Source organism: Stegodyphus dumicola, chromosome X1 (genome assembly GCF_044657685.1).
Source record: "Stegodyphus dumicola isolate Sdum_Otavi_A_Nest chromosome X1, ASM4465768v1".
In the NCBI taxonomy this organism is placed as follows: domain Eukaryota; kingdom Metazoa; phylum Arthropoda; class Arachnida; order Araneae; family Eresidae; genus Stegodyphus; species Stegodyphus dumicola.
Window position 1 is genome coordinate 98,638,907 of NC_140780.1, and position 21,516 is coordinate 98,660,422.

General features: G+C 34.4%; 1 protein-coding gene across 3 annotated transcripts in view; it reads right to left on the bottom strand.

The window, feature by feature from the left end:
* The window catches only part of LOC118200787 (uncharacterized), a 77,686-nt gene that overhangs the window by 54,651 nt on the left and 1,519 nt on the right, over window positions 1-21,516 (bottom strand). For 2 of the 3 annotated variants that reach the window (XM_035372748.2, XM_035372747.2), the window contains exons 1-2: window positions 20,285-20,398; window positions 12,725-12,854 (exon numbers count right to left, since the gene is read on the bottom strand). The gene's annotated coding sequence lies outside the window, so the exon portion shown is untranslated. Of the gene's footprint in view, window positions 1-12,724; window positions 12,855-20,284; window positions 20,399-21,516 lie in introns of those variants that run through there. The other variant, XM_085808450.1, reaches the window with a different exon arrangement.

Genomic DNA, 21,516 nt, shown 5'->3' on the forward strand with positions numbered 1-21,516 from the left:
GAAAGATTAAAAGAAGCGCTCATCAATGCCCCTGTTTTAAAATTCCCGGAGAGGGACGAAAACCTGGAAATTGCAGCAGATGCGTCAGACTATGCGGTGGGTGCGGTTCTTATGCAAAATAGCCATCCTCTGGCATTTTTTAGTAAAACATTGAATCAGACACAAAAGAATTATACAGCTACAGAAAGAGAAACATTAGCCGTATTAATGGCTGTACACAAATTTCGAGTTTATTTCGGCAAATCGCCAGTAACTGTCTTTTCGGATCATGCGGCTGTTGGTAGACTTTACTCGGGAAAAAACCTAACGCCCAGGTTAATAAGATGGGCTTTAAAACTCCAAGAATATAATATCAGAATAAAATATAAACCGGGTAAGGAAAACAATGTAGCTGACGCACTTTCTCGTATAAAACTGGACGATGAAGGAAATGAACTTAAATACGCTGTGTTGACTTCAAAAATTTTAGATTCTAGAGATACGATTATCACTGAACTGAAAGCTGATCCTGAATTTGGAAATATCTATGCATATTTGAAAGACCCCGAAAGCTTTGAGCACACAGATATCGATGCGATAAGAAATAGAGCAGAAAACTATGAAATAATAGATAATTTATTATTTTATACGAAAACAACAAACGAAAATCTTGAGTACAAACCAGTCATCCCAGCCTCGCTTCGATTAAGCATTTTGAAGGAATTACACGACGGGAAAACAGCGGGTCATTTAGGGGTCAGAAAGACTTTAAAAAGGGTACGCGAGGCGGTATATTTCCCGCAATTATACAAAATAGTAACGGCGCATGTCAGGTCCTGCAATCAATGTCAGTTAATAAATGATATTAATTACAGCCCGGCCGGGTACTTAAATAGCATTCGCGCTACATTTCCGAATGAAATTTTAGGCATAGATCTTCTTGGTCCCTTCCCCCAGAACGAGTTAAATAAAAATCGTTTTCTTTTAGTAATAGTAGATCATTTTTCAAAATGGACAGAAATTGTTCCATTTAAACGCGCGTCAGCCAAAACAGTCGCAGATGCATTCTTACACAGATACATTTTAAAATACGGTGCACCGATAAAAGTCATTAGCGATAACGGAAAACAATTCATTAGTCAAATATTTGAAAACATATGCAATGGACTTGGCATACGCCATATCAAAATGGTTCCGTATAGACCACAGGCAAACATAGCAGAAAGAGTGAATAAAAACATAGTAAAAATAATTCGCAGTTACGTGAGCACACATCACAAGCGCTGGGATGGCTACATAAATGAATTAGCTTATGCTTTAAGAACGGCAAATCACGATACTACGGGAAAAGCCCCAGAAGAATTATTTTTAGGTCGACAGTTAATTACGCCTTTAGATAAATTATTCTTTGTGCAACAAAGAGAGCAAGAGTTTAAACAGAAAGATGTGCAAAACTGATTGATCAGGCGCTTAAAAGCTCGGATACGGCAAGAAATAAGCAAAAAGCATATTATGATAGAAAACGCCGTGAAGGAGATTTTAAAGTTGGGGATAAAGTATTGAAGCGGAAATTTTCTTTATCAAGTGTCCCAGACAATTTTACGGCAAAGCTAGCTCCAAAATTTGAAGGCCCCTATGTAATTCAGGAAATCAAAGGAGTCTTATTTTATCTTAAGAACGAGAGAGGGGAGATCTGTAAAGCAAGTCCCGACCAGGTGAAAAAATACTATAATCCAAATGATTTTGAAATCCTTAAAAGTTTCTTGCAGGACTCAAGTCTAAACGAAGTAGAAGGTCCAGAAATAGCAACAACTGTCCCACCACCCAAGAAGCAGAGAACTGAAGAGAGACCTTCTACAACCCGGACGCCCTTCTACAACCCGGACGACGGTACCAAAAAGAAAAAATAAAAACCTTCAAACTCCAGCATTTAAGAAAAACAAGAATACAGATGCACCGCGTAAAGAAACCGTGGTAAAGAGCAAAACACCACCTACAACGGATCGCAGGAGAAATTATACATCAAGGAGAACGCTCCCAGGGCCAGAGAGGCAGGGGCCAGCAAGGCCGCCGTTCCGGAAACTGAAACGGCAGCAGGAGGAACAAAAATACCAGGAACAACAGAAGAAATTCAAGAAGGACTCCAGACCGGAGGACGTCAAGACGAGCCGTCCCATGGAAAAACGGAAACGACAACAACCCGACGATTACTCCGCCAAGAGGCCAGCATGTAGAGGACGCAAAAGAAAAACTAATGTGGACGACACTCGGAGGTCAGTAAGGAGAAGATTGACGTCCATGAAACCTCTAACTTGGGAACAATATTGCCAGAAAAGAATGACAGAGTTTCAATCATCGAAAACTCAAAGATAAGTTAAAATCTTCTATAAAATTTTTTTTTTCTCTTCTGTTCCAAAATGTTATGCATAAGTACGAAGTTCTATGTTTTGACGAAAGTCAATATGTCTCGGTTGAGACTTAGTTTTGTTTTACTTTATTTAGCTAAGGCAAAAGTATTATATTCTTTAAGTATAAAAGCGAAGAACAAGCATTTTCTGTTGGTCGAAAGACTAATTCTGTTGTGTTAAAGCCAAAATTTGGCCGAAGATAAAAATAACTTCGTATTCTTGTATTAATAAGAATTTTAGTTTCAGTGCCGCCAGCTTGGCGAAGAATGAGTAAAGTAAAAATTTATTTCTCTTATTCATTTTATGGTAAATTGTAAAAATCATATGTATTAAAATTTTGTAAATGTACGTAAATACTTGAATGTTATGTAAAAGTAGAATTTAGTCAAGAAGCATAAAATTTTAGATGCTAAAAGTAAATGCTCAAAAGGAATGAATTCAAAATTTAAGTATTAAACTGTAGATAAAGTCATGCTTTAGAGCGAAAGCCTGCATGTTTAAAGCTGAATGAGGGGGAAGTTAGAATGTATGTGTTTTGTAGGGTTCTCCACCTACACTTGAATTTTTAAGAATGTTAAAGTAGCTCATCGAGTTGTAGAATGTCGAGTAAGGTGTGTCTATTTGGTCGTTGAATTCTAACAAATCATGGTGGTTAGGGGAAGTGTGGTAAGACTAAAACACGAATATTCCCGTTTCACACCACACATGGTGCAGAGCCAGGGTAAAGTTAAATTAATGCTTGAAAAATTGAATGAATGTGAATTAAGCAATAACTAAGGAAAACGAATCGCTTAAAAACAAAAATTAATTGTGTCAAGAAAGTGCAAATTATAATGTATTTAGAAAGATACTGATACTTATTCCTTCCAGATGCTGGAAGGAAAAGACCAAGATTGATTGATGAAGTCCAGGAAAAGTTGCTGTAAGAAGAGAGAGTTATAAGTATACGCAGAAATTTAGTATACAATTTGTTACATAAGATTTTTTTTGTGTAAACGAGGTTCTCGAGAGTTAGTTCAGAATTATAGAAACTTACAACAGGTCGTTTGTAGGACCTGCTTCCAAGTTTTCCAAATTCTGGCAGCGGCAAATGTAGGGTTTATATTTATTTTAACTAACATTTATTTTAAGTTTAAACTACCTTTCCTGTCAAGCCTTACTTTCCCCTGGAACTGCCAATGCCAGAGTATGTAAATTTTAGTAGAACGCGCAAGGATTCAAATTATCAGCGGAAGTATTCTGAGTTAAATAGAAAGGAAACGAGTTCGAGGTGTGCTGTTCTTACTTCACGAGCGCGGAGGTAGTTAGCCAGAAATTGAAGAACCCCGCGTGTCGGCCTGTGTGCTTGCCTGGAAGTATTGTTAATCGTTTAACGTGATCTTCAAGTTTGCTGAATTAGCAGCGGTATTGTAAAACGCGGTGAGGTTAGTTACTTTTAGAGAGCCTCGTAGTTAGAGTCTTGTCTTTAGTTTCTTTTCAGGTTATTATTTTTATTTTACCGCCGAGTTGGCGTAGTTTGTGAGCGTCAAGAGCACGCACTTGTAATTTATTACGTTGAATAAAAAGGGACTTAAACCCTTAACAAGACTCTGTCTTTTATCCAGTTTCAACAGTCACCTCTTGGTTGCGTGCAAGTTGGAGGCGCGCAACGCTACAAATTAAATAGGTGCTTAAGCACATTTGCATAAAGGAGTACCTTATTATGTGGCAGCAATAAACATGTTGAAATTTTTAGGCTAAAAATAGGAAAATTAGAAGAAACTATCTCAAGCATCCTAATAATATTTCACAACAAAAGACTTAATTTTCAGGAAGTAGCAGAATTTTTAAACTGTGTGCCACAGGAAATTATTTAGAAACAATCAAATTTATAAGTACTTTTTCAAGAAAGTTTTTTTTCCTTTAAATTTATTTTCACTTAATTATATACAGAAAGAAAATGTTAGCTCAGGTGTTTTTAACATTATTTGTTATCAATTCAGACAAAGTAAAAACTACATCTTCAAATACGAAAAAAAAAAGAGCTGCCCTTTTTCAGTGGCGGATATGTATGTGGGATAAAACTTTTAGTACCATTTATCTTCACATGGAAGATTCGCACAAGATAGGCTTTCAGTTCACTTGGAGAACAGTATCACTTCCTTGGTGAGATTTTATTTAATAACAATGTAAATTCTTTAAGATGACCATGTACTTTTTCAAATGGTTTGGATCATCCGTGGAAGTTGCAATCTTGGCAAACACGATGATATGACTCCTTTATCATTGTTAAGGGTTTTGGCGTCATTTAAATAAAATTACTGAAGGGGGGATGTATTGTAGGATTCTATTTATTTTTACTAATATTTATTTTATTTTGCCATCCTTTCCCGAATTCTTTTATTTACCCTCTTGTGTCCTAGAGAGGATGTAGGAAGTAGGATGAACAAGTGTATATAAACTTTTGGAGTGAAAAGGCTAGATAGAGCGTGATATCGTTACTGTGAGCGCACGTTTGTTAGTTTCTACCAGCTGTTAATCTTAATAGCGGCTGCGCTCTTGCTGTTGAGTTAGTATCCTGCCGGTGTACGTTTCTGAGTCAACTTAGCGTTAGTTTAAATTGAATTGTATAGTCTCTCACTACTTTTTACCTTTAATTTAGTGTTACATTCTTTTACGTTCTCACCCAAGTGGTCGGTGATCTGAGTAAGAACATAAGCCCGGGCCATCTGTTAAATATTTTGTATTCAATAAAAGGGTCTTTTGCATCATTCCTTGGTTTTGTTCATTCTCATTCCCGTTCGAGAAGTTGCAAGGATCACACTTAGGTAGATCTAGTCACATTTTATGATAGCTAAGCGAATTATATCCTACAGTATGAATGTAAGAACAAAACTACGAACTTAATATAAAGTTAACTAATAAATAACATATCAATGAAACAAAACGTAGGTAAAAATTAAACTGATAGTTTGATTTTTAATATTTTAAAATACAGGATATTTGTAGGTAAATAATATTTTAAAATCAGATCTGATGGTTAAAATTAAGAAAACGTAAAATGTTTTATTATATTTTGCTTAGCAGCTTCAAGTGTACTTATTGCTAAGTAAAACAACGGCTGTTTGTTTATCTTCTTTATCTTATTTTCTGCAGTGAAACGGAACCCAAGTAGCACATGATGTAGCAAAGACGTTGCAAGCTGGTCCGAGAGGTTGCAAAGTGGTAGTAGTAACGTCTTTGCTACGTCATGTGCTACTTGGAAATTTTTCAGACATTTCAAAAATAAATTTTTGCCAATCATTTTTCAGTATGCATATATGCGATGAACTTCTCAGCCTATAAATATACGCAATCGACTATATTAAAACAGAAATGAATTTTTCTTTATATCATTTAAATCGTTTAGAAAGGTAAAGAACCATTAAAAAAGATTTATATCGTAACCTCCAAATCAAGCCTATATGATAAATTACAATTCGCGGAGAGAGGACAAAATAGTGATTCTGCAATGATTAACTACTATTATTGATAGAATAGATTTACTGTTTTAATAAGAATTAAAAATCTAATTCCTTAACCTGTTTAGCACACGAAATATTTTATTTGGCAAAATTAGAAATTTCAGTTGTCCCCTTGATACATATTTGATGATGTTGGTATGCTTAAGTAGTTAGAGAATAACATTATAGTTATGAATACAGTGCCTATTTGTGTTCTCAGTTCTGGTCATCTGAGAAAGGTGACGGCAATAAAAGCTTTCACTTTATTCTAATCTGACTCCCTCTTATACTAATGACTTAGAGAACTGAAAAATTTGTACAGCTGGTTGTTTTACCGTTCTAACCCACACTTCTCTTCCAAGAGTTCCCAGCTTGGCGGAAAAGGCAAAAGATAAGTTTAAACTAACAATTAAATTAGTAAAGTCAATAGGTATTTTTGAAGCTGAAGACATGAAAAATATGCAGTGCCCTCGTCGGGTCTTGAACCTGGACCTTTCGAATACGCGCCGAGCGTGCTAACTATTACGCCACGAAGGCGTGCTTGAAAGAGGGAGAAAATATTAAAGGACGACTAGGGATTAGGAGACCCAGTCATCAAATTCTGGTGGTGAGGAATCATCATCCACCACCTTTTTTTAGTTCGGGCGCCACTGTAGAGTCATTAAGTATTTTTGAATCTGAAGACATGCAAAACGTGCAATCCCGTCTCCGGAACTCGAACCTGGACCTCTCGAATACGCGCCGAGTGTGCTAACCATTACAGTACGAAAGCATGTCTGAAAGAAGAAGAAAATACCTTAAAAATTATTTCCATAATGCATATATGCGATTATTTTCATATTCAATTATTTTCATAATGCATATATAGTTTCATAATGTATGTATGGCTTCGCCTGTTAGGTGGGCTGGCTGTCAATGCTTAAAACTAACTAACTAACTAGCATTATAAATTATTAATAAAAATAACAAGATCCTAACAGTAGAAGCAATTCCCTATTTCATGTCAATGAAAGGATATCAAAACACATTAAATATAAAACTTAAACATTAGGATACCTTTTAACTAGAAGCACACTTTGCAAATGTATTTAACTCACAAAACTGGGCCCTGATTCTTTAAACCACCCTGCAACTACCAAATCTAACTTCGTAAATAATTGATATTCATCTTCTACTGGTAGAATTTCTTTAACATTTCCATAATATTTGAGCTAACGCCTACCAGCGATCGATCAGGAAAAGACGAAAAACACTGGTATTTCGGTCCGCGGTTCGAGTCTCGGTGGTTGTATGGACGTTTTCGAGGTTTCTCTATGTTTAAGGTGGATACTACAGTTTTCTTTAAAAGGTCCTTCACGTGGTATCCCTCCCTTGCCATGTAGTTCCTAACAGCGGAACAGGTAATAAATAATAATAATCATATCTGCATTAACTACTAATTAAAGAAGTTTTTTTCCAAAAGATCTCCATTGAAAAATATATTTTTAGAGATAGCATAATATTTTTTAAATATTCATAGACTTTAAATAAAATCAGGCTTTGAATGTTTGATGTCTAACTTACTAATAAATAAATTATCTATAAATTATATATAACTGACGAATAAATTGTATTCAATCACTATATAGATTCATTAGTCTGTATGGATGCAGAAGCATGAAAAGTGTAGATCGTCGAGTTTCGATAACCAGACCTCCCGATTGCCAGTCGGACGTGCTATCTAGTTACACCACGAAGGTACGCGTAAAAGTTGGCATTTTCTCCTTCCTTGCTGCATGCCTTCGTGGTGTAACTCACTCGGCGCGTAATCGAGAGGTCCTGGTTCGAGAACCGGTTAGAGCACTGCACATTTTTCACGTCTCCCACATTAAAAAAAATCCTAATGACTCTACAGTGGCTCCCGAACTAAAAGGTGGTGGATGATGATTCTTCACCATCAGAATTTGGCGACTAGGTTTCTTAATCTCTAGTTGCCCTTTAAAAGGGGGGTATATAAGACATTTTCTGCCTTCTTGCTGCATGCCTTCGTGGTGTAACGGTTAGCACACTCAGGAAGTTTTAGAGAGTTACAGGTTCGAGTCCCGGCAAAGGCATTGCACATTTTTCACATCTCCCGCATTAAAAAAACCTTAATGATTCTACAACCTTTTAACTAATTACTCATGATTTATGTGAGCATAATGCAAAACATGGCAAATGACAGGTATCTGGTATATTTTTTAGAAAAAGCCTATTTTTGTTTTCTGGGAAACAATTATCTTATTATTGATATTTCTATTAAACAAAATATATCTGCATGTGCAGCTTGTGATAGGTAAGGAAAAAGATCAAGGAAAATAATGGCACTTTTATTCAGAGTAAAGTAAGTAAATAAAACCTTGAAATACGAATTTTATTAAGTATGAAATTTTCTTTTAAAAATAAAATCGCATATCAATAGGCATGATGTAGTTTTCAGTGTCTATTGAAAGTAATAGCAATTTGGAATTGAATGCAAATGAGTGGATGAAGGCGAAATAATCTAAATTTGAAGGTTTCAAGGCCTTCCTAGCTTTTCCACACTTTATTTCATTAGAATGCATGTGGTGAAAATGCCTTTTTCATATCTCAAATGGCAGCATCGAGGCTAGATACTGGTTGATCAATTTAAATGTCTTAGGAAAACATCGTTTTCTACTTTATGGTGAAAAACGTTAGGAGCTGGCCATTTAATTAAGGATAAATATCTGCACTATATATAGAAATGTTATGAGACACAGGTCTGTCTATGTGCTCACATGTTCAAATAACAGTTTATATCACTGTTAGAATATACAGCTAAATCGTAATATTTAAATTGCAATTAGAAGGAAAATTTAAATGATTTGCAAATTATATATGATTTTACGAATGCACTCAACTGCTGTAATATAAAAATTGATAAGCAGATTTTTCTCTTGCTTTCAGGTTCTGCGTGTGCTTGATACTGAAAACTAGCTTCATTATTTACGTTAAGTTCAACAGTCAAATCCTTACTCATTTAGATTTTAATCTGATTTTTGCCTTACTTTAAAAGTATGTTACATTTTTTTTCCGGCAGTATATTACAAGACTTTGAAGCTAACACACTAGCATATGTCCTCTACTAATTTTCAGTTGTGGACAGATTTTCCAGTAGCATTGCTAGGCGTAGTGAAGTGCTCTCTTTATAAAGCAAAAGAGCTGGTTTTATAATCTAAAGAAAAAGAGGATCTCAGCCAGTTATTTGTTACCCAGTTTGATTTGAAATAAAAGTAAACGAGAATCATTTCAAAAGTAAAGATACAACCCAAGAAAAGTTAAAAAAAAAAAAAAAAAAAAAAAAAAAAAAAAAAAAAAAAAAGGAACAGTTCGTATAGCTGTGACTCATTAGGGAGAAGTATTAGATAAATATTCTAGCTTTAAAAATTGTTTTGCTTGCATTCTAAGAGCAGTTTCACAACTTTCTAAAATAAACACGGTAACTCAGTTTGAAAGAGAAATATCTGCATATTTACTTTAACTACTTTAAAAGTACGTATATCAAGTATATCTTAGGAAATTTGGAATAAAAAACTCTAATTTTTCGCAGGTACGCATAGCAATACATCTACTTTAAGATGATGGTAAAAATTTTACAGATGATAATTCAAAATGTTTTTCGAAAAATTTATAAAAATTATTTAAAAATACAAATTTTTAAAATAAATTACAAAAGATAGGCGAATTTTATTCGAAATGAACCTGAATTTTGAAATGTGAAAGGAAGAATCAAATAAGATTAAAAAGAAAAAGAGATATTAATAAATATATACCAAATTCAATTAACACTAAGGAGCTACAATTTTGAGAGCTAATTTTTTAAAAACAACTCGTGCGATTTTTACAAACCTTGCCAGTTTGGCATAATCAAAATATGGAGAGTCGTAGAATCAAAATATGGAAAAGAATTGGCATGTCATTTAAAAAAAAGTTCGATTGTGTCAAAATACCTATATTAGAACAATGTTATGTATAAATCTTGTATATAAATCTAATCCGAAGTTGCGCTTGCGAGACATGAAAAACGCAAGTTGAATTTCGTTAATCGGTCCAGTTCCTGTTTTTTGCGCAGAGTACGTGAGATTTTAATGCTTCTGCAAATGTATTAAGAATTTTGTAAACGCATGAAAGGAAGATTCGTTACTTCGGTGCATTCTGATGAACTGGGACAGTCTCCTCTTAGTTAACATCTGTGGCGCGAGTTATGCAACGAAAGGACAGCGAGTGCATCACAGCACTTTAAATTCCTATTGCGTTGCTAAGATTTGAATGGAAGTCCGTAAGTAGAGTAACCGGTAACAAATTTCATAAGATACCAGTCTTAGTAGAAAAAGGGATAGACGATTACCCATATGTAATTTTCAAGCTCTGCGATTTTCAGTTATAGTGTGGAATACGCAGTTAAATTTTAATTTCATTTTTTGTTTTTGTTTGAAAATCTAATCGGACCACAAGGGCAGGCTTCGACTACCACAGAGTAGAAACGCTGTTCTAGACAATTCAGAGGTATAGCAACCACTTAAACCCTGGCTGGGAGACCCTTGTTAAACACACTAACGCTGCAATAACCTAAGAAGCTTTTTGGTTAATAACTGAAATGATAATTTTCTATCGAATTCTGAAAATAATGTGCTTAGTTATTCAGCTTTCCATGGAAGCTTCTGCAACCGTTTTAAGCAGTTGGAATGCGTACATCCTGCGTTTACTAATGTAAAGAAATTGACAAGAAAAAGAGGCGAGAGATGATCATTTGAATATAAAATTAGTAGCTTATTTATCAAAGAAACTCCAAAGTAAAAGAGTAAGTATCTTTTTCTCTCATCAAGTGAAAAACCTGCCAATTCTTAAGTTCAGTATTTTCTAAGACATAGAAATCCGCAAACTTGAGATCTTTAATTATCATTCTAATATGATAGAAGCATGCAGCTCTTAGTTCCTCAAAAATATTGTAAAAAATACTTGTAATGAGTTGAAAATATATCAGTTTCTATATACAGTCGAAACCAGATATCCCCTAAGATCAAAGAAAAGGTTAGTAGCATCAAGATTCATTGTAACGTCCCGAGACTCAAAAATATGCATACACGTGTGCAATCGAACTCAAAAGATTATGTACTCACTGCAATGTAACAGAATAAATGAAAGGTAAGTGATATTTAACATGCACAGAATGAAGACAAAATTTTTAAACATTTACCTTATGGAATGAAATTACTGTTTAGGAAAGAGTTCTCACGTAGAAACTGTTTGTTTCAAAGATTTCTGCTTTCAGATTTCTTTCTGAACTTTTGAACAATGGTTAAATGTTTCATCTTTTACTTCATTAGGTATTCTTTCGTACTTCCTAGTCCAGAAAAATTATATTCTGTTTATTGTAATTTCTCTTTATATTCGATATGTAATCCTCCCTCTCATTGTATTGAACTCTTAAAGTCGATAAATAAGCATGGACAGAAATGTAGATCCGTAAAATCTCATTCTACCTTATAATTGTATCTTTAGCATAGCTTCCTGTGATAGTGGTAGAACACATTTGATTTCAGCTTATAAAATACTTCAAGTTTTTAAAATCAATTATGGATAGTATTTGATCTCACTTTATCCCATGATTACGTGACAAAATCTCTTGCATTCAGAAGACTGAATTTTAGACGTCAAAATTTGAGATTTGCAAGATTTTCTTTCCTTCTTTCAGAGTGCCTTCGTGGTGTAATCGAAAAGCACATCCAATTAGCAGTCAGAAGGTCCAGAGTTAGAATCTCTGCAAGAGCACTACACACTTCACGTCTCCTGCTCAAAAATAAAATAAAGTACCTAATGGTCCGAATGAATGGGTATATCATATCATATTTGACGACGCGTAAGGCTAAATGAAACTTTTACAAGAAACAGGGTTCTCCTCATCCTACCACTGGAAGATTTATAGCCGAAAGGTGTTTTGCTAGAACCGGTACTCCGGCTAGCACACGGAACTTTTTGAAACTTGTCTCCACGCGGTCCACATTATAACAAGATAGCATGTATATTGAAGATACACTCTGCGATTTTCTACTTGTTTAGATGCTTTTAAATTTCCCCGTTGAAGGCCTTTATCGGTAATATGAATCTCCAGATTTAAATTAAGCTGCTTACAAAGAAATTTTGCTGGTAGTCCAATGGATGAATAATAAGAAAGAAGTCCCACTGAAGCAACATTTACAATATGTTTAATTTATAAGGTATTTCTCCCACCTTCCTAGCGTGTCTTCGTGGTGTAGTGGTTCTGCACACTGGGCCGGTATTCCAGAGGTCCATGGTTCGATTTCCGGCGAAGGCGTTGTTAATTTTTCATCTCTCCGGCGTTTCCAAAAATGCCTAATGTCTCTACAGTGGCGCTCGAACTAAAAGGGTGTTGGATGAGGATTCTCCACACCCAGGATTTGGCGATTGGGTTCTCTAAAAATCCGAGTCGTCCTTTACAAGGGGGAGTATATAAGGTATTTCTCCTACCTTCCTAGCGTGCCTTTGTGGTGTAGTGGTTCTGCATGCTGGGCCGGTATTCCAGATGTCCGTGGTTCGATTCCCGGCGAAGGCGCTGTTAATTTTTCATCTCTCCGATTTTTCCAAAAATACCTAATGCCTCTACAAATTCATGTGCGCTTTTGAACCGTATTAGTTCACTGTTTAAGCCTCTACTTAGATCAAATATACCCCGCATTGGATCTAAATAGCATTGGATCTCGTCTTTTCGATTTTCAAGCGGTAAAATTAGCTATAAAGGGTGAAAACACGTGGAAGCATATAAAGTATTTAGTAAAAATGAGGTAAAACACTTACAAATTAAACTGTGGAATTTTTCTTTAATTCCCTCTCATTTCTCATATTCTGCAGATGTTTTAAAGGGTTTCTACAGCAACAAGGACCATCAAATCAATCACTTTCGATACCAGCCATTGAGATAAATAATCTGAAAAATAGAAATATTGTTAGTATATCTTGCTAGACACAAACTGAAGTTTTATATTTAATAAATTTCTGTCTTTACCATCTCAGAAAGAGACTGATCCATTTACTTCTCTCGATACAACGACCTCTGCTAAAGAAGATGCACCATGAAATGTAAATTATTCTTTTATTGTTCTTGATTTTTAATTTTTGCAATTTTTGTTTACAAAATTTCAAAGCAGCACTCGTTTTCTAATTTTTTCGCAATGATTTATTGCTTATGCGAAATAATTTATTTAATTATTATCAGCTGTTTATTGCAAGATAAGTATGTTTTGAATTTAAATTTAAATTATAATATATACAGGGTGATTCTAAATTGTTTTTCAAATTAAGGGGTGTGATAGTACTCATCCAGATGAGCAATAATTACCATAGAACATCGGGTTGCATTCCACTCTACATACATAGGGCAGAAAAGAAGAATATTAGAATTCCAACCTGAACTTACAACAGTGTTGGGAGAGCGAATGAACAAGATCAAAAGTTGAGCAATCATTTTAGTGAAAAACTTACAGAAAGTGCACAAAACGAATAAAACCGAAAACTTTGCGTTCAGGTGTTAATTCGAGCTCAGACTTTGATAGCAAACACTAAAATGCATATCTTTGGTTCGCAAAGTCTCAACCTCACAAACGATTGCAGCAAGTTAATTACCTAATCAAGGGCTGAATATTATCAACTTCCGCTGTATGCCGAGATTAGCATGAAAAGTTCTGTGTGCATGCTGTGTTTGGGCTGTCAAACTTCGTAGAAGGTAGTCCTTAGGTAGAATACCAGAAAGAAAAATAGAGTATACGACTTGTTTAACCTAAGAATTATTTTTTACTTTCTTTTAGCACTATAAATATAAAAACATGTTTATGTCTGTCAGTTTAGTATCTACACGCTTAAGACTGTCAATTTCACCATGAGATAGTGATGTACAGTGTTCAAGGTGGAATACCATGAGTCATTTTATTACGTAGCACTTTATTACTTAGCAGTGTCTTCAAGTAGAATGAGCGCAGCACAGTATGTCCAGGAGGACAGGATAGAAGATGGCGAAGGGGTTAGTTGATAATATTCAGCCTTTGATTAAATAATTAACTTGTTGCAATCGTTTGCGAGGTTGAGACCTTGCGAACCAAAGATGTGCATTTCAGTGTTTGCCATCAAAGTCTGAGCTCGAATGAACACTCGAACGCCAAATTTTCGGTTTTATCCGTTTTGTGCACTCTTTGTGAGTTTTTTACTAACCTGATTAGACAACTTTTGGTCTCGTTCATTCGCTTTCCCAACACTATTGAAAATTCAGGTTGGAATTCTAATATTTCTCTTTTATGCCTCTCAGAATGGAATGCAACCCTATATTCTATGGTAGTTATTGCTCAGCTGGATGAGTACTATCAACCCTCTTAATTTGTAAAAACAATTTAAAATCAGCCTGTATATATCTACATATATAGATAGATAGATAGATAGATAGATAGATAGATAGATATAGATATATTACTTTTATTTTCATAATTCTATTAGAACTAAAATAAATAAGTGAAATTGACAGTCTTAAGCGTGTAGATACTAAACTGACAGACATAAACATGTTTTTATATTTACAGTGCTAAAAGTAAGTAAAAAATAATTTTTAGGTTAAACAAGTCGTATAACCTATTTTTCTTTCTGAGTCCACTTCTGAAACCATTTCTGATTTTAATAAAATAAAATGAATACTTTATATAAAGTCCACCTGCCGGCATCAGAGCCATATCTTCAGATTTTAATATCTGAAGCAAATATCATAATTGCTTCTTCTAAATATTTTTGTCTTTACATTTCATATCCTTATTTACGCAGTATCTGCGCCTCATTGCTGGCAAGTGCCTGACTAGCCCAAAATCGGTACTGCCCTGCTGTGTACAGATTCATCTAGATTAAGTTAACAGCTTTTTAAAAATATACATTGTAAAATATAATAGCTTCATATTATTTAACTCAAAGCAAAAAACTGGAATCATATAAAAACTAATAAGTTACCCACTAACTAGAACTTTCGATATCTTATTTCAGGTAACTGGAACTCCAGTCTGTTTTCATATTTATGTTAAACGAGAAGAACAGTATGAATGCCCGTATCTCATGTTACCTCATCTTTAATTCAAAATATATTTTCCTAATCCTCACCGTTGCTCTATAAAATCATATTAAAAGAATTCCAAATAACCAAGTTAAAAAATGGTTCTGATTCCATTCTATATTTGCAGAAGTTTGTGGATAGCAAAAACGTTCCCTTGATTTTCTAACGCTTCTACAAAGTTCGTGCATCTCTGGCATTTTTCTTGATGCTAATCATTTCCTTCTTAATAAAAAATTTTAAATTTCGCTTTAATTATTGTATGTTAATTATTTATTACGGCTATCATTCACGCCAGTATGCAATATGTGTTTACTCACGAACACACTTGATTAAAATATGGAACTTATAAAGTTTCTCATATAAACAGCTCAGTTTCATTTGGCTTTCCGTAAGAGCTACTAATAGCATACATTGATATAAAGGTTATAAAACCGTATGTTCTTAGAAGCGAGTAATGCAGATTTTACATAATTCCGCTTTGGTAACAATAATAGTTTTGCGAATTGGAATTATTCATTCATGAAAATTTGTTACGCTTTTGCATAATGAACTGCGTAAAACTGTACTGAACTTAAATTTTAACTGTTAAAAGAGCTGCAAAATGCATAAATATTTAAAATAAGTGATTAATACTAATAAGCTAACGAAATGACAAGTCTCGACGGCAGTCAGCGTTACTAACTACTTTCCCGTCTGGACGGCAAATTAAATTCTTATATTTCTCATTTTGCCTCCTTCGCGATCTTATTCATGCGTTCATGGCATATTGCATGCCACACTAATTGCGCAGATATGATTGTATGATTGTTGTTGGCGGCATTTGAAGTTATGCAGGCTCTAGGATACTCCCACAGATTACAATGAGGGTAGATCGAATTGTTGTCCGACATGCGCAAACTACTTCCTTTGCTACGGTTATGGGCATTAAGCGAGAAGTGATCGCTTTTCTATAGCATTCTGTGAGTGCCGTTACTATTAGCAAATAATTGTTGATGAAGGACGGGGGTGCCGTCTGTTTACCATAGATTGGTCGGCTTTGCTCCTGCGCCCATCACTATCGAAGAGGAGAGCGTCCGATAGGGAGGCAAACATCCTCTGTAGGCTAGCAAAGGACACTGTACATCTGCAATTGCATTTCCATTGTGCATCTGATTGCAGACAACCATAACATTGTAGTTTAAGTGCTTACTACAATGTTACGGTTGTCTGCAATCAGATGGTAGTTAGATTATATACATAATAATACACAAAAGAATATAGTAGCATACAACAGGGTGTAGTTTGCTTAAATAGGCAATAAAAACCCAATGAAACACAATATGTTATGATCATTACGTATATACAGTTATTACATAGATGTATGAGTGAATTAACAAATCCGATTTTTAATTTTGAGCAAAGTGCTAAATTAGTCAATAGACAAATGTAGAAAAGTTCATATTCAAGACATGAAACATCATTTCATACGTCCATGAGTCAAGTCACATCAGTTCATATGTCATTTGTGTTACAGAGATCTTGATATATGTAAAATGTCCATCAACATAATAGCCTTTTTGGAAGTATTGTTATGCTATAAAATAAATGCCATAGTAAATTGTTGTGCCATGAGTCCTTTTATTACGTAGCAGTCCTTTTCATGCTGGGAAATCACATCCATTATCTTGTTGATTTTCTGTATTAAGTGAAGTTCCTTAATTGAATCTTACTGATAGCTCGCAGATTGTTGTTTGGAAACTTTATACGTAGCACTTCTGCTATTTGGAAGTTCGTTAAGTAGTTTTCCGAAGTACCTTGCTAGTCACATACGCTACGATCATTATTTGAAATCTCTAATCTGTAAAATTGCCTGGAAGGGTTCGTGTCCATTGATGAAACGTCTTAATTGTAGAATGAAGATGTTGTGGTGTATAGTTACTTTTGGTATATGATAATGAGTGCATTTTCCTTACTGTATGGTGTTGCATTCTTCTTTACATAGGATGTAGGGTTTGGTCTTGAGTTGATGCTTGAGATATGAATTGGGTAGTAGAATGTCTTGAATTTCGGGGTTGTTATTGGCAGCCTCCTTTGCCAGTCTGTCGGCGATTTCGTTGTCAGTATCGCCTACATACGCTTTTGTCCACTAAAGACTAAGGTGGTGTCGCTGCAGTCTTCATAGGTCATGCTACATTTTGGTTATAACTGGTGATGTATGCGTACTGTTGACAATGGCGTACAATGTGGACATACTGTCGGTGTATATGCGTGGATGATGTATGTTTTCTGCTGCAATATTTTTGAGTGGTTTGATTATTAATATCGGATTCGCTTGGAAAGCATTGTTGTGAGAGTTCAAATGTCCTTTCCTATCTGATCGCATAACCTGGTTCAGATGAAAAAACTCACATCTGACTCCTTCGTTTTACGTGTATTCCTTGATCTTCTATTGTAGGATGAATATGGGTTTGCGGCGCTGTACGCTCGTAGACGTCCTGGAAAAGTTTCTTGTTGCTGTGGTACTGAACTGTGTGACTGGTACGTGTGCTTCTTGTTCTACTTGAATATATAATTGCATGAGACCTGGCATGATATTTGATGATGCAGTCTCGTAATTTTATGTATTGTGGCAATCATTAAAGCAAAAGGACGTTGGAAGCTGGAGAAATATTTGATTTTGTAACCTTCCATTGAGTGTGCCCATGAGGACATATGACTATTTTTTCTACGACTGTGGTGTACAGAATATTTTCGGGTATGGCAGTTGAAATCCCAGTTGGTGCCTCGGAATTGTCCCAAACTAGTGTGCCACTGGGTTACATGGGTTACATGAATGCAGACTATTAAGACAATTGCCCTTGACACTCAGACTGCTGTGGTTCCCAAGAAAGCATTGCATAGCTTTAGATGCAAAGTTCCCAGGGTCATGGATTGGTTGGGATGGTACCATAGCTTGGGCACCAAGATCACCGGATCTTTCGTGTTTAAAATTTTTCCTGTTAGGTCATATGAAAAGCCTATTCTACGACTGCCCCTTTGAAACTAAAATGGATCTAGTCGCCAGGATCGCAGTTATTTCCGGCGATACCTAGTAAATGCCTGGTGTCTTCGCAAACGTGCGTCAATCCCTATCCTTCAGGTTTGAATCCTGCATTATAGCTGCCGGAAGGTCTTTTTAGAAATTTCTTTGAGCATGCACATCAATTACATTCCTGTTAATAAAATGTTTTCTAAAGTATCTCCTCTCATTCTTGTGTTAAATCTTTAAATGTGACAGTGGAAAACTGACTTTAACTTTTCAACGCTTGCGTTCCGACCATGCAATCTATGATGACTATTACTCGTATAGCTGCGTTCTATTACTCCGTAACGTTTTGCTTCCTTTTTTAGATTCACTTTGTATTTATTTATGACGTAGTTGGACTCACATTTGTTTATAAATATGCCTGAAGAAGAGAACTGCTACTAATTAAGCAAAATATAATACCTTTTCCTTATTTTATAAAAATTTAACTAAAAACTATTTAAATAAAAGTAAAACCTATTTATAATTTAATGCAGCTGAATTACAAATTACAAAATATCAAAATTGTTACTGAACAAAAACATGACTATTATTGAAATAAAATACAAAATGCAAAAAATAGAAATTAATTCATCTTAAGGAAAGTTCCGATATCACTTAATTTAGTTACAATTTTAAAAGCATAACATTCACAAAAATTGAACAATAACTAATCATGAGAAAGTTCCAAAATAAAAATATAAGTGACATTTATTTAATGACATGAAGTAAATTTTAGCCGCCAGTTTGTTATTTTTCGTTGAAATTTTTTCAGCATGGTATATGGTTTACTTATCTTTATGTTCTGGTTAAATAATGTTTCTTTATTTTTTAATGAAATTTGAGAAATGCAAGCCTTTTGTTCATGAACGGAACCTTGGCCTAAAATGGTGCGATTTCGAGTTTGCACTCTGTATATCTGAAACCATTGGTCCTGTTAGCATCGTTTGAAGCAACATACGATATCTACACTTTGAACTGAAAAATATTTAGCGATAAATATTAAAGTTCAAATCATAAAATATTAGAAAATATGTAATATATATAATTAACTAATTATGCATATGTATCGAAGTAATATTGATTATTTATGTTAGTATTTTATCTACTGTGTCTTTACTTTGTTACTTTGTATTGCGTAAAGTAAACCGATGTATCGAAGTAATATTGATTATTTATGTTAGTATTTTATCTACTGTGTCTTTACTTTGTTACTTTGTATTGCGTAAAGTAAACCGATTACCTAGAATTCACATAATTTGAATAAAAACGAAATTTATTTAAGATAGTAATTTTTATTGCAGTTAAAGGTCACTATTAATTATCTTCCATCTGTTACTTTAAGCTCAAATGTATAATATTAATTTTTAGATGATAGGAAGGACTATCAGAATCACATTTCAAATCCAGATCATCAAAACTATATTCTAGGGTTTTTTGGAGCAAAATACAAGTGAAAACTGTGACTAAAGTTTCCTGATTTTTCTGTTCATACAAATGAAATAAAATTTTCAGGTGCAGTTATTTGACACGGCGGATTTCACCGCCTCTAATGGCATAGCTTTAAATGTAAATATGGAATAAAAAGCTTTCTCCTATTAAATAAGACTCCTTTATTTAATTTAATGCACACCATAAAAACTTTGCCTTAAAAGGCGAATTATTCAGTTTAATAACAGTTTTCATATCATGTCTCGCTCCACTCATGTGACAAATAGTAGTATATAAATTAAAGATAAATAAAAGGTTGTTTGACATTTCCGTAACAATATTAATTGTTACTGGGACTATTGTTACTAATTGTTACTGGGACTTTATTGTTATTGGGACTTAACAAGAATCAAAATTTTTGTATCTGGGTCTTATGACAGTAACTAAACTCAAGTGATAGTAGCCAAGACATATTTTACTTGCTGAAAGAAAATGTATATCAAAACATATTTCGGAAAAAAACAACATGCAACTATGCGAACCTCTTCCAAAATTTAATTTAGAAATTCACTCATCTTAATGCAGTGTCAATAGAACAAATGTAAAAAGTTATTATATGGGGACTTCAAGCCCAAACACAATAACAGCATGAGCTATCTCTACGACATTGGAAAAAAATTTTGAGTCATTCAAAATTTTTCCCGGCATAGTAAAAATTAACAGTTTCTTTCTATGACGTTCAAAACAAAAGGCAACATACTATTTTGAGAATTTAGGAAAAAAAAAAAAACTTTCTACATACCTTCTGCAGGTTCAGGAAACAAAGGTCATGAGAACTGGAGGGCCATGGCCAAGTTACCACCACCTGATCTAACTGCGCAATGGCGGAGATTCGGGAGCAAGTGGATCCGGAGAGTGTATGGGGATCATACCATTGAGAGGCGAGGGTCGGATGGAAATATTGATTTTAAGTCCCTCCACTCCTTGTTTCTTTCCAGAGGCGTCTGACTTCACTGTTTCATTTTGGCTGTTTCTTGAAGTGCAAGAATTCAAAGCTGCCAGAGGGGATGTTCGAAATTTTGAACCAAGTTAAAGTGAATAAATAGAAAGAGATGAGAGCCGGGATACGAGAAAGAATTTTCTATAACTCAAAACGGAAATAACTAAAACTCTTCAATGTCAGTCTTTGTTCCTTAATGGAAAACGTGTAGGAAACTCCAGAATTCAAAGTCTCAATACATGAACATTTCCTTTTAACGGGAAATAATTATCCGAACTATAATATATATCCGTTTTAATCTGTACTAATTTTCCGTTTTTTGTAAGTTTTGCTCTTTTGAAATGAAATTTCTGTTTTCAATTTGGAATTTTTCTTTAATTTGCGTTTTAAAAGTTTAATTTGTTGCACGGAGGAAATAGATTTAGCTTTCAAATATTTAATGCAGCACTTTCTTTTTCGTTCTGATTTTTGAGATTTTGATTTATTATTTTCAAAATACATTGCGCAATTTTTTTCTAGGTTGTATTTCATTTTCTAATTGTTTTTTTTTAAACTTCTTTAAAATAATTACATGAATATATATATATATATATGTGTGTGTGTGTGTGTGTGTGTGTGTGTGATAGAATGTCAGGTCAAAATACAGCCAGCGCCGGGAACTTAAGGAAAAAGTTATTATTTGAAATGAAAAATAGAGTCTGCTACTTTGAAATTTAATCTTCTTTCAAAATTTCAAATGTAAACAAGCAGTTGTTTGGAGGATAAGTTTCTGCGCTGACCGAAGAGAAATATTCCTAGTCCATAATTCAAAAGCGTTGTCAAATACATGGTACTAAAATTTCCAAGTAAGCAATATTGATTAATTGGAAAAGAAAGTTATTCAATTGAGCCTTCCCTAAAATCTACGCCAAACACAAGGTGATTGGTTGGATAATTTTATATTAGAAAAAAAGATGCTTTTTTTTATATAATCCTACAGCGTACGGCTTTGTCCCTGTGTGAAGGTTTATTTGATGCGCACGGATAAGGTCAGA